We start from the raw sequence: 13,725 nt of genomic DNA on the forward strand, positions 1-13,725 counted from the left end.
TTCTCTAAGAATGGAATGCTGTACATCTGACTAGTGTTAGTATATAGGAACCAGGAACCAAGGAACCAAGCACCTTTTTTTTTTTTTTTTTTTTTTTTTTTTTTTTTTTTTTTTTTTTTAGCCAATGAACTCGTTTTTCATAGTGCTCATAAATAAATATTTTAAAGAAACAATTGGTTTTCTATGAATGCTTTGGCATAGATCTTACTTTTAAAGGCCAAATCTTCATATCCCCTGAGGATGAATACATACTGAGTTTTTGTAGTATGTTTTGCAAATTGCTGTTCTACTTTAAACTCTCTCCTGAAAATAATGCACACAAGAAATTTATGCCAGACACATTTTCTTTAACCCAGTAAGTTAACTACAATAAAGAATGTTCTCCCCACTCTGAATTTACATAAGTCGCTCATTTTGAATCACTTCTGATTGAACCTACAGCAGCTTCTCAAAAAACTGTATCAAAATCAATGAAGCACTTGTAAAAAATGTAAATGCACTGGGTCTTTCTCAAATCTACTAAGTCAGAATCTCCGAGACAGTGTATTAGTCTGTTCTCACATTACTATAAGGACATACCTGAGACTGAGTAAAAATGAAAGACGTTTAATTGGCTTACAGTTCTGCAAGGCTGAGGAGGCCTCAGGAAACTTACAATTATGGCAGAAGAGGAAGCAAACATGTCCTTCTTCAAATGATGACAGGAAGGAGAAGGGCCAAGCAAAGGAGGGAAAAGCCCCTTATAAAACCATCAGATCTCATGAGAACTCACTCATTATCATGAAAACATCATGGGGGAACCAACCCCATAATTTAATCAGCTTCCATGAGGTCTCTCCCCGAGTACATGAGGATTACAATTCTGATGACAATTCAAGATGAGATTTGGGTGGGGACACAAAGCCAGACCATATCAGACAGGTCAAGGAAATCTGGGTTTTTAACAACCAGTAATTATTGTACTCATAAATATTTTTAAAACACTGACCTATGGGGGTTTAGAGCTATAGGACATTCCTAAGCTATTTGAGTCATATGTTTACATATGGAAGAGGAACCCTTTTCAGTGGCTTCCTCAAACAAGTCAGGTACTATTTTACCATTTACTATTCCCTCTGTCACTCAACAAATCATTCATCAGCTAGCTTCTGAGTGTCTACATTTTGTTTCTAGATGGTAAGGATAATACAGCCAACAAAAGACAAAAGTCACTGCCCTCCTGGAGCCTTTATTACTGGTAAGGAAGACAGACAAAAAGCACAGCAAATAAGAATATTTATATATATAAATATATATATTTATATTTATATATATAAATATATGGGGAAGAGTACTAAAATATTAAATGGAATGTTTATAGTAAGACACATTTACCGGTAATCTTTCAATAGAGATCTGATGGATCACGGAGAAATAGCCATGTAGCTATCTGGAGAAACCCAGGAGGAAACAGAAAAAGTGATAGTCTAGATAAAAAAGAGAGTCCAGCAAGTTTAAGGCAAGAAAGCCAGAGCTGCTGGAGTGAGATGAACGAGGAGTGGTGGATGGTGGGGATGGATCACATAGGGCTTTCAAGATGATAATTGATAATAGCTTATCTCTGTGTCCTCACCCAAGTCTCACGTTAAATTGTGTTCCCAATGTTGGGGGAGGTACCTGGTGGGAGATGATTGGATCATGGAAGAGCAGATTTCCCTCATGCTCTTCTCATGATAGTGAGTTCTCATGAGATTTGATGGTTTAAAAATATGTGGCATTTCCTTCCCCTCATCTCCTTCCACCATGTGAAGAAGGTTCTTGCTTCCCCTTTGCCATCCACCATGATTGTAAGTTTCCTGAGTACTGCCAATCATGCTTCCTGTTAAGCCTATGGAAATGTACTCAATTAAACCTCGTTTTTTTCATAAATTACCCACTCTCAGGTAGTTCTATATAGCAGTGTGAAAACAGAATAATACAATGATCATTTTTTTTTTAATTTGAGTGAATTGGAAAGTTAATAAAATATTTTGAGCAAGTTGCATTATGACTACTGTGAAAGGAAATAATTTAGGAGGCTTTTGCTAAAATTTGGGCAAGAGATACTGGTGTTTGGGGCATGGGAAGTTGGGGGGAATGGTGAAGGGAAGGAGAGACATAGCCATCCTCTGAATACAAAAGGAATGAATGAAAGAGGAGAATAAAGGATGACCCTAAGATTTGTACCCTGAGCACCTGAAACAAAAATGTTGCTGTTAATTAAGGAAAATTGAAAAAGGAAAAGGTTAGGGTAAGATAGCGAAGCTCAATTCTCAGTATATTAAATTTCAGATGCTATTAAACATTCAAGTGGGATTTCAAGTAGTCCTTTGATGCATAAAGTTTAGTTAAAAAATGAATTTGGAATTATCAACATGTAGTTTCTATTTAAAATAATAAAATCAGTTGAGATAATTCAGGGAATGAGTGGAGACAGAACAAAGAAGAAGTTCAAGGATGGAACCCTGGATTTCTCCTATATTTAACATGTAGGGACATGAGAAAGTACCAGCAAGTGAGGCTGAGAAGGAGTGACAAGTGAGGTAGAAGGAAAGCTAGGCTGGTGGGATACCCTAAAAGACAAGAAGAACAAATATTTCAGGAAGAACAAAGTGGCAGATCATGTAAAATGCAACTACTAGGCCAAGACTGAAAACTGACTCTTGGATTTGCTATACAAAGAATATTCAGGGCCGGGCGCGGTGGCTCACGCCTGTAATCCCAGCAATTTGGGAGGCTGACGCGGGCAGATCACGAGGTCAGGAGATCGAGGTCATCCTGGCTAACATGGTGAAATCCCCTCTCTACTAAAAATACAAAAAATTAGCTGGGCATGGTGGCACACACTTGTAGTCCCAGCTACTCAGGAGGCTGAGGCGGCAGAATGGCTTGAACCTGGGAGGTGGAGGTTTCAGTGAGCTGAGATAGTGTCATTGCACTCCAGCCTAGATGACAGAGTGAGACTCCATCTCAAAAAAAAAAAAAAAAAAAAAAAAAAGGAATAAAAAGAATATTAAATGGGATGGGGCAAAATCTTATTAGATTAGATTTAAGAGAAATGGGAGAAAATAAATCAGAGACTGATCAAAAACAGCTTTTATCTTAAATAAGAAATGGGGCAAAATCTCAAATAAAGGAATAGAAATGGGGTTAAAAGATTTTTGTTTCATTTTGTTTTATTGCATTTAAAGAGAAATAAATATAAGTCTAAATTGGGATGGGAATGATCCACTATAAAGATAAAAGTGGCATGACTGAAGGAAATAGAGAAAATTGCCAAAGCAATTTACTGTGCAATTACTCAATAAATTGTGATATCATTTATTATGGAATTCTGAGGGTTGGCCTCAGCTTGTAGCATCCAAATGTGACAGGAGTAAAGGCAGAATATTGTGGCACAAAGACTGGTTGGTGGATAGATGTTGTGGAGGAGGTTTATAAGGGTTCTCTTCTGATTGATTCTGTTTTCTCAACGAAGAAGAAAACAAGGTGTGATGGTTCATATTATGTGTCAACTTGAGGACCTCAAGGTGCCAAGATATTTGCTTATACATGATTTCTGCCTGTGGTTGTAAGGGTGCTTCTGGATAGGATTAACATTTAAATTAGTAGATTGCATAAAGCAGCTTGCCTTTCTCAGTATCAGTGGGCTTATCCATCTGTTGAAGACTTGAATTGAATAAAAGGTTGAGAAAGAAATAATTCTCTCTCTCTGTCTCATGGTCTTCAGGTTGAGACATTAGTCTTCTCCTGCCCTTGGACTTGAACTTGAAATGGAACTTACACCATCGGTGGATGTTCTTGTTCTCAGGTCTTCAGACTAGGGATGGAGCTATACCATCAACTCTTCTGGGTCTCCAACTCACTAACTACAGACCTTGCTCTTCTCAGCCTCTATAATTATATAAGGCAATATACTTTTCTATTGGTTGTGTTTCTATGGAGAATGCATACTAATACACAAGGTCAGCAACCAAAAGGGGCAATGGAGCATTGCTGGAAGCTTGACTAAGGAATCTCTAAAATGGTTAGCTAGCAGAGGAGGTGAGGGAATAGACTCCTGTGATTTTCTGTAAGTATTGAAGGTCAGTGACTATATATTTGAACTAAACCTATTCTTCATGATTTAGTCACACTTTGAATTTTTTATTTTTTAATGTTTGGTTTTGTTTTACTTTTCTCTACTATGTTCACCAGCATAAGGTCAGGAATGTAGTAGTATGGAGAGCTGGATTTAGTCAGGGCTATGACTTAGCCACACAAATACAAAAAAAGAGAAGGGAAAAAAACTGAGAGCATATTCAAAGGAATAATTATGATTGGTCATCTGACTAAAGATAGGAAGGAGAAAATAAGATGGAGATAGAGATAGTGAAAAGTTGCTAGTATAAAAATATTGAAAGTCCTGGTAGGGTAAAAGGAATATCTGAGTTGGTGTATAACATGTAAGAGGTTGATTTGAGAAAACTGGGTGTGTCATTTAGCTGTTTTGAGACTGAGATTCTGGAATACTTATAGTTATTAGTAACTACAACTACAATATCCTAAACTATCAGTTCTTTAACCCTTTACCCTATTACATTCTTTACCCTGTCTTAGCCACTCAATCACGTGGTCATTTATTATTAAAAGAAATGACACATTATTATTCAAAGAAATGACCACGTGATTGAGAGGCTAAGGCAGGGTGAAGAACATTAGAGGGTAAAGGGTTAAGGAAGTGAAAGTTCAGGCTATCGAAAGGACTGTTTTATGAATCTGAATTCATTAAGAATTATGATGGGAGTAGCAATGGAATGGGTGGCAGTGGGCCAAAGATCTATAATTTTCAAAGAACAATGTAAGGGTGTGATGTGGTTGGTGAAGTAGATTATGTGTCAAAGTAGAGTGCAATTTAATACATGAAATTCAAAACCTGAGCCTGTAAAGGGTAGTCAAAGGGACACTTCTGCACCCCTTGTGCCCCATGGTACAAAAAGCACTGGAGAGAAATAGCTGCCATTTTGGGAGGATTACAGGGGAATCAGTATCCTCAGTGGGCATAGATGGTTTCGCTAGAACATGAAGGATAAGAGATGGTTTAGAGAAGAAAGTTAATTTAGAAGGGATTTTACAAGATTTCATCTTGAGTTCCAAAAGGCATACTAAGAAGGTTTCAGTAACTGGGGAGGAGTGGGAGCTTGAGTAAGAAAAGAAAATGAACAGAGTCATACGTGGATTAGAATTCAGTGGCTTCGGGTTGACCTGAGAGTCTTGGTCTTTCTTCAGTGACTGTCGTGGGCAGAGATGAGGGCTTCATGACAAGTTCAGATGGCCTCTGGCACAAAATGACAGACAAGCTATGAGTGAGAAAAGTGCAGGAGAAGGGGGAGTGCAGGCATGTCCCATCAGTAGTATAAGGAACCAGGAACTCTCATGTGTCTCCTGCTGATGGAAACATGGAATTTGATTAAGAGGTGATCTTATACCAAGTCCTCAAGAAAGATGGTTTTCTCAGGTATAATAACCATCCTTTGTCAGTTGCTGAATGGTGACCAACAAAACAATATTGTATTTAAAAGAAAGCTAAATAAATAAACAGAAAAAACCCTTTCTGCTGTAGATTTGGTGATGTATTTTAAATCTATCCCATGCAAATAGGTCACACAAGCCTGTATTACACTGATATATACAATTTGGTTTTCCTAAACATTAATGTGATTTGTAGACTGTATTAACATTTTTATAGTATTTCTTTGGAAATTGGCAGGAGATAAGTAATGTATATGTCAGATCTTGTGCCAGAGTAACTAAAATGAGAAGCTTTCAGTTTAGGTCAGTGTGAGTAAATATTGATAGATTATGGCTTGTTGAATGGAGAATATTATATTTAAAATGCAGAATATTGCATTTAAAAATCATAACAGGCTATTATTCTTTACCTAAACATGAATGTCAACTATAGTTTGTGGATAATTAATAGCTAACAAAAGAAGAATAAAATCAAATCATTATACACATAAATGAATGGAAGGTAACATTTAAAAATACAGCACAACATGGGACATTTTATTAGATTGGACAACTGAGAAGCGACATTTACAATCCTCTCTCTATAAAGATATTTTTCAAGAATCACCATAAACAATACCCCAATAGTTTATTGAAAACACTGTTCAAAGACCCCTAAAAAGGTTCTAAATATATGAAATATTTGAGGCAAGAGTTTTTAAGTACAAGTATTTTTCTCGGCTTCTGATCAGGACAAACTGTTCCCTAAAAGGGCAGTTCCTCCCAGGTGCTGAGAATAACCGTTAGTCTCATGTGAACCAAATGTGCTTTCTTCAGTTCACCAAAAAGTGCTGTTTTTCTTGGAAAACAAGGCATACAACATTTTTGAGTTGGCTCCACATCTCTTAAGAGGTACAAATTGTGTTTTGGTTGTCAGACAAAGAAAATCTGAATTTTGACCATATAGGTATTATTTGGAGAGACTTGCTTGGGGAATTTAAAGAACGGAAACTAAGAAGATTGTATTATGGAATTCTGTTACCAACATTTTTTACTTGTACCATTTATCAAAAATATTGTATTTTTAAAAGCTGTATGGGAAGTTAGTGTTCCATTTATTCGTACATGAAAAATTGGCTTTATTAATAGTAGTGATTAATACATATGTATCAGTTTGACAACCTATGCTCTGAGTTAAAAGATTGACAAATTTTAAAAGTCAGAAATTGGAGGAAACTGATATGAAATCAAACATCTTTTATTATTTCCTTTATTGTTTCTTGCATTCAACATTTATTTATTGTCTCTTATTGTTCCTGGATTCATACTATGCATTAGACAGACAAAGGTAGATACAATAAATATGGTTGCTGTGTTAATGTACGTACACAAGATAAAGAGAAACTAGAGACAATTACCATTCTGAGTGGTAATAGGAATTATAAGGACAGTACAGGGTCTGGCACATAGAAAATCAAGTGATTTGTTTTTAGTAGTTTAGAAGACTTCAAAGATGAATGATTGTTGTTGAATCTTAAATTTAGAGGATAAAAGGAAATTACAGTGGGAAAATAGCAAGGACATTGTTTCCATGCAGAGAATATCACAATATTTTATGATTGTTTGACTGCAAGTGACAGAAAAACATGTTGAATATTATTTTGGAAAAAAAGAATTTATTTCCTTATGAAATCCAAAAAAGGGTTAAACAACTAAACTTTAGAAAGTGCAGGAATGCAGTTGGGAGTAAGCTGGGACCCAGGCACAATTCTTTTTCTTCTTTCTCCTCTGCATACGTTGGCTTCGTTTTCGTTCACTGCAAACTAACTTTTATTTCAAATGGCAGTAAAAAGCCCACTTGATGTTGGCTCTATAAATTTAAAGTTCTACAATCTGGAGATAGAATAATTGGTTAAACCTGTGTCTGGTTCCCATACCTCAATGAAGAAACTGTGGCCAGAGTGATGGGATCAGGTAAGAATTTTCAAGTTCCCGACTGGTTAGTTGAGACAAGTTGTTGAGTTCAGAGGAGTATTTAGGGAAATAGTCCTAGGTGGCAACGACATAGATGTTTGTGATTTGGCATTTCAATTATGAACAGTTTTCTGATAATATTTCGAACCTTCTGTGATTATATCTAATATTTCACTCCAAGTACTAATATAAATGAATAAATAGAATAGTATTTTCTTCTTCAGTATGTAAAATTTATTGTATTCATTCTAAAAGCACATCTATCTCACCATACATACACACACATCTACACAGAAATAAATAGTGAAGATATATTTAATAATATGCAGATAAATATATACATATATTAAGACCTGTTTGTGCAGGGTAGATTTAAAATGTAAGCTAAAAACCACAGCAGGGAGGCTTTGTTTCTGTTTATTTTGCTTTTTAAAAAGTGTAATACTCAGCCGGGTGCTGTGGCTCATGCCTGTAATCCCAGCACTTGTAGGAGGCCGAGGCGGGCAGATCACCTGAGGTCAGGAGTTCAAGACCAGCCTGGCCAACATGGCGAAACCCTGTCTCTACTAAAAGTACAAAAATTAGCCTGGCACAGTGGAGGGTGACTGTAATCCCAGCTACTCAGGAGTCTGAAGCAGGAGAATCACTTGAACCCGGGAGGCAGAGGTTGCAGTGAGCTGAGATCACGCCACTGTACTCCAGTCTGGGCGACAAGAGTAAGACTCCATCTCAAAAATAAAAGAAAAAGAAAAAAAAAAAGTAATACTCTCTTGCAGGCCACCAGTCAGCAGTAATAAAATTGGCACATATCTGTGCACACGCTTACATATATGTATAGGTGATGTGTACATATGTTTATATATTTGTATGCATGTGCATATGCCTTTCATATAATGTATTTATCTTATCTAACTATCAAATTGATTTCTATATAACAAGATAGATAGTTTGGGGATTCAGTACTGAATTCTGCAGGAAATAGATCTTCATTATAGGAAGTCAGTGTGCCTCAGAGCATACTGCACTGGATATGTGGATGAGAGTACTCCTGGCTACCTATACCACTGGCATTTGGCCCTCACTCTGCCTAGAGATAACTGGGAAATGAATTTGGATGGGAACCAAATCAGGTAAGGATCATAATGTTTTCCACATCCCTGGTTGGGTATAGTTTAGTAGTCAGTGTCCAAAGTATTCTACTATATTAAAAAGTTATGCATAAAGTTAACAAAATTCTACTACATTAAAAATATAGTGATACAGAAAGTTATTGTTAACTTTAAACAGCTTTAGTTCATAACTTCAGAATATTGGAATTCAGGTTCAGGTTAAAGGTTTCTTCTCAGAAGCCTTTACCACATATGTTCTGAGATTTGGGTATGAGGGTAATGAGCAAAAGCTATAAACTAAACCAGATGTCCATGTAGCTTCTGTCATCTTTCAAGTGACTATTTCCTAGGTTCTTTTATCATGAGACAACAAAATAAAATATTCATGTTGAACATAGAAGTCAGAGCTGTGTTGCTAAATGTAGATTTGCAATAACAAATTAACATAGCATATCAAACTTTTTGCTTCAATGCTATAAATGCAAAGGAACTCTGATTTTTTGAACTTCACGTATTGCACTCATACATTTTGTTAATATTATTTTCTCAAGGTCTCAGATGTTTTGAAGAATTTCCTCAATCTGAAAAAAATGTTATATAAGTTAATAACATTTGTATAGGATTTATACACATTATTTTATATAAACTCTTGGATAAGAAAAGAGAGTTTGAATTTAGTATCAAGACTGTTCTTTATTTTGTACCACATAACCTAAAGATATGTAGCTAGAAGTATATATAATGGGTAAGGACATAAAATTAATTTGAAATTAGACAAGTCATTATAAAATATGGAGAACACATTTTTGAACCAAAAATTGATGCATTATTCTGCCAAAGTCAGCATATTTTACGATTTGCAGTTTTATTTATGAAAGAGGCTATAAAGGAACAAAAGCTATGTTTGCATTTTGATTTACATAACTGTATTTGTTGAAAAAAATATAGTTTTCTAAAGTACGCTTCAAGAAATTCTAAGAAGCAGAAACATAAATCTTTTCCTAAATCCAGATAAGCTCCAGATATTCAAATATTATTAGAACAGGTACATTGTCTCAGTAACAAAAATGGACCTGAAGAAAGGCAGGCATTTATAATATTATGGGGAGTGGGTGATAGGTGGGAAAAGTACTTAAGACACAAAGGAGAATAATTGCCATCTTAGTAGCCAAAGAATAAAAGGCCCTTGCAGGGAAAATAATAGTTTTCCCAGAAGGAAAGAACCCTTCTACACTTAATTCTATGATAAACAACATATGCTACTTGGTTTGTGATTATGACTCTCATATAAGAAGGTCATACCTCCTCGTGATGTATTTAAACTGATCCTTATCCCTAACTTTACTCCTTACTATGCACTTTAGATAATAAAATAAAGCCATCAAACATTCATATGTACTGGATATTCAGTACTCAGCAATGTTACAATCTCCTTCTGTTACCCAATTACTCAAATGTACAATGTTAATTCTGCCAAATTATAACCATTTCTAGTGAAAGAACTTACAGAATTTAAAGCATCTTTAGATAGAAAGTTATTTCCTATAAAAAAGAGAATATAGCTCAATGGGCACAGAAGTAGAATTTAATAAGAATGTAGGCTTATTGTAAGTCACTAGCTTCTCTACTGTTCTGTGATTTCTAATCCCCCAAAAGTTTTAGTGTATAGTTTGGTGGGGACACTGTGGACCTCTGAGCTTCTTTTTAACTAACAATTTTCATTAGAGATTCATGGATTCTTATATTTTTAATAATACAGCCTTGTAGCCTCCAGACTCATGAGTGCCTCTCCATACACACACACCACAAGTCCTATACCCTGATATTCATACCTTTTTGTATTTCTCTCTCTTTGGGTGTGACTTGCTTATAAATAACCAGTTATGGCAAAATTAGCAGGCTGCATGTGATCACATATATGGGATTACAGGATACATAAGATTCTACCACCTATCTTGCTGGAGTTACTTCTTCTTAGCTGGCTTGGAAGAAGTAAGAGGCTTTATTAGGGGCTGCCTATGTTGGGCTGCCATATGACAAGGAGCTGAAGACAGCCTCAAGAAACTGAGGATAACCTCTGGCTGACAGGCAGGAAGAAACTGAAGCCCTCAAGTGATAAAGCAGCTGAACTGTGCCAACAAAAACATATTCTTCCCCAGTCAAGCCTCAGATGAGACTGCAGATCCAGTTGACTCCTGATCACAGAAACTGTGAAATAATGAATATGCTTTGTTTTAAGCTCCAGACTTACAGTAATTTGTTACACAGCAATAGATAATACAGGCCTATTCTTGAGTATTAGATAAGAGAAAATAAGTTTAGACAGAAACTGTGGCAATTTAGCAGAAATATGGTATAGTCATAGTCCAAATTACCCTTCTACCTACTCTGCATCCTTGCGGCATTGTTCAAATGTCTCCAAACTTGTAGAGCAGGCTGATTGGAGCTGGGAGGGTCTTTGGCAATGTGGTTGTAAAAGTTAGTTTCATAAATATTGACATGGCAATAGAAAGATGGCAAGGTCAGAATCTAAAAGGGATATATTGGTAGTTCAAATTGGCCACACTAAATTTGTCGATACATTTTTATATTTGTGAGCCTAATGCTGTGGATCCTTCCTAAGATACTTTTAAGGAGATTTGACAGAATATTTAAAAGGGTTAGTGGAGATGATACAACAATGTCATGTTTATGCCCCAACTTTCTACGACGGTGCAACAAACCAGTTATTCTTGCTACTGTACTAGGATCATAGATTGTGAGGCAGAGACTGGTGCTCTCACCTTTATGATTATACAATAAATATAAACTTGATAAAGTTATTTAGCCAAATATTGCATTCTTCCCACATACCAGCCATTAATCTGGATATTTCACACCTACTATACTGTATTTTTCTCATAATAATTTCATGCATTATTATTGTTGGCCTCATTTTATGAATGAGGAAAAAATTCAATTAGCTTACAAAGGCCATAGAGGTAGGATTCATGTTCAGATTCATTGGAAGCCAAAATCCTTTTTATTTATATTATTTTACACTTTCACTGTAAGTGATAGTTCTCTGTCTTTTCAAATTACAATAGTTTGAGATGGAGAAAATACATGAAAAACTATTTTGCACATAATATGGGCTAAGAAATCGGCAGCTTGTTTATCATTGACCTCCTATTCTCACCCACATCATAACTGTATCCAGTAAAATTAGAGTGCAGTGAATATCAAGGGCATTCTTCAAAGTGAAAAGAAATCAGAAAATAACAGCCGTCTATCTTACAGAGGCATAATAGTCAAATCCGAGTATCTCTAACTCTTGGCTATTTTTTGAAAAAAAAAAAAAAAAAAGATTTTAGTACTAATGACCTTAGTTTTTCTCCAAGTCTGTTGAATCACAGTTGAACAACAGAGAAAAAGTGCGATCCAAAAATAGGAACCGAGGGCAAGTGGTCCAAATCCCCAAACCTTTCAGATGGTTCAGGGATTTTCTTCCTTCAGATTTCAGCTTTGTAGCCTCTTTTGTGTAGCAGGGGGCTCCAGAGACTTCACCCTCCTGTATACTTTAAAACAAAAGTGTCCACAGTGTTCAATTTCATGGGCCAGGAAAATTTCAAAAATAAACCTGGAATCTGATATAGGTTTGTCAAGCAAAAAACAACAAAACAACACATGAACATATAAGCAACATATAAAATTTACCATTTATTATCACTATAATCGCACAAGTGAAAGAACATTTTACTTTTAAAAAGTAGGAAAAAACAGAAAAGAGAAAAGTCTTAAATCAATAAATTTAGTTTTATAAAAGCACATCCTATTTTCTTTCTTTTTTGTTCCTTTTTTTTCTTGCATTTACAGCCAACTTCTGAAGACTTTGACATTGATGGATGCAAGTCCTCAGACTGACTTTTGGGAGCCTCAGACCCATAGGACTCCCGAGCCCACCCTGAAGTGGAGAGTGAGGTTAGGGTTTCCAGTGACTGCACTGACCGTGTGCATGGACTGTGCTGTGCACTGTAAAAGGTTTAGTTACTCAGCTCCTGGCCAGTCACACTGCGGTGAAAGGCTTCAAGTGGACACCATGTTGTGGTTTGCTGTTTTACAACCCCTGGAGTCTTGTGTGGTCCAAATTGGCATTCTCCGGTGGCCCCCAAAGGACAGAAAATTGCCCAATTCCAATGTTACATTATTTATTTATGTAGTTATCCTTCCTCTTCGTGAGGCATAGGCCAGAGTGGCCACTGATACTGTTTGTATAACACACTGTCCTTTGGGATCTGAGGGATTGAGTCAAATGAATACCAACTGTGAAGGAAAACTGAAGTCAGGAAGGGATCACGTGTGTGGTTTTCCACAGTTCTCCCCAGCTGTGTTTTCACCTTTCTTTCAGTCCCAGTTTCCCTGATTTCTCACGGCTCTGAGACAGAACAACGCTCAGGAACGCCAGCGTATGAAACATCACAGCCTTTGAGACCTCCAGGCCAGCGCCATGAACATACACGTGGAGAATCTGGACCTTGAAAGACACATATTTTGCAGAAGTCACACAGCAAGTTAGTGGCAGGGACCACCATAGGACTAGAACACCCACTCTCTTTATGGAGAAAAAAACACTCCCCTTCATTTAGCCGAAGCACAGTTAAACTTGTTCGAAAGGAGCTTTGCAAGGAAGAAAGGAGAAAAAAAAAAACAATAACTACTCAAATACGGAAATAAATGAGTTTGTAGAAAGCACATATTTCTGAACATTGAAAGGCAGCAGTGCCTGCTTAAAACAATATGGAGTTTGACATGGGGCTAAATTCCCTCTCTGCCATGTATAAGTAATGGGATTCAGGCAAAGTAATACATTTGCGTCTTCACATAATAAAATATAAAATGAGGATGAGAAAATCAACCTTCTAAGACTGTAGTATTCCTTAAAATGGCTTTCAAGGCACCTCCAAAACCTCTATTTTCAGCCTTGGGACATTATCCTTTATCTATTTATTTACGATTTCCCCCACAGCCTGTGGGCAGGCTGGCTGGAATTGTATCCTCCCCCATCAGCCAAATACAGAAATTTACTCAATGACGAATGTTTCACTCACAGTGAAACAAACTTCTATATGCCTCCAATACTCATCAAAATACTGTG

This window comes from Macaca thibetana, chromosome 2 (genome assembly GCF_024542745.1).
Source record: "Macaca thibetana thibetana isolate TM-01 chromosome 2, ASM2454274v1, whole genome shotgun sequence".
Classification (NCBI taxonomy): domain Eukaryota; kingdom Metazoa; phylum Chordata; class Mammalia; order Primates; family Cercopithecidae; genus Macaca; species Macaca thibetana.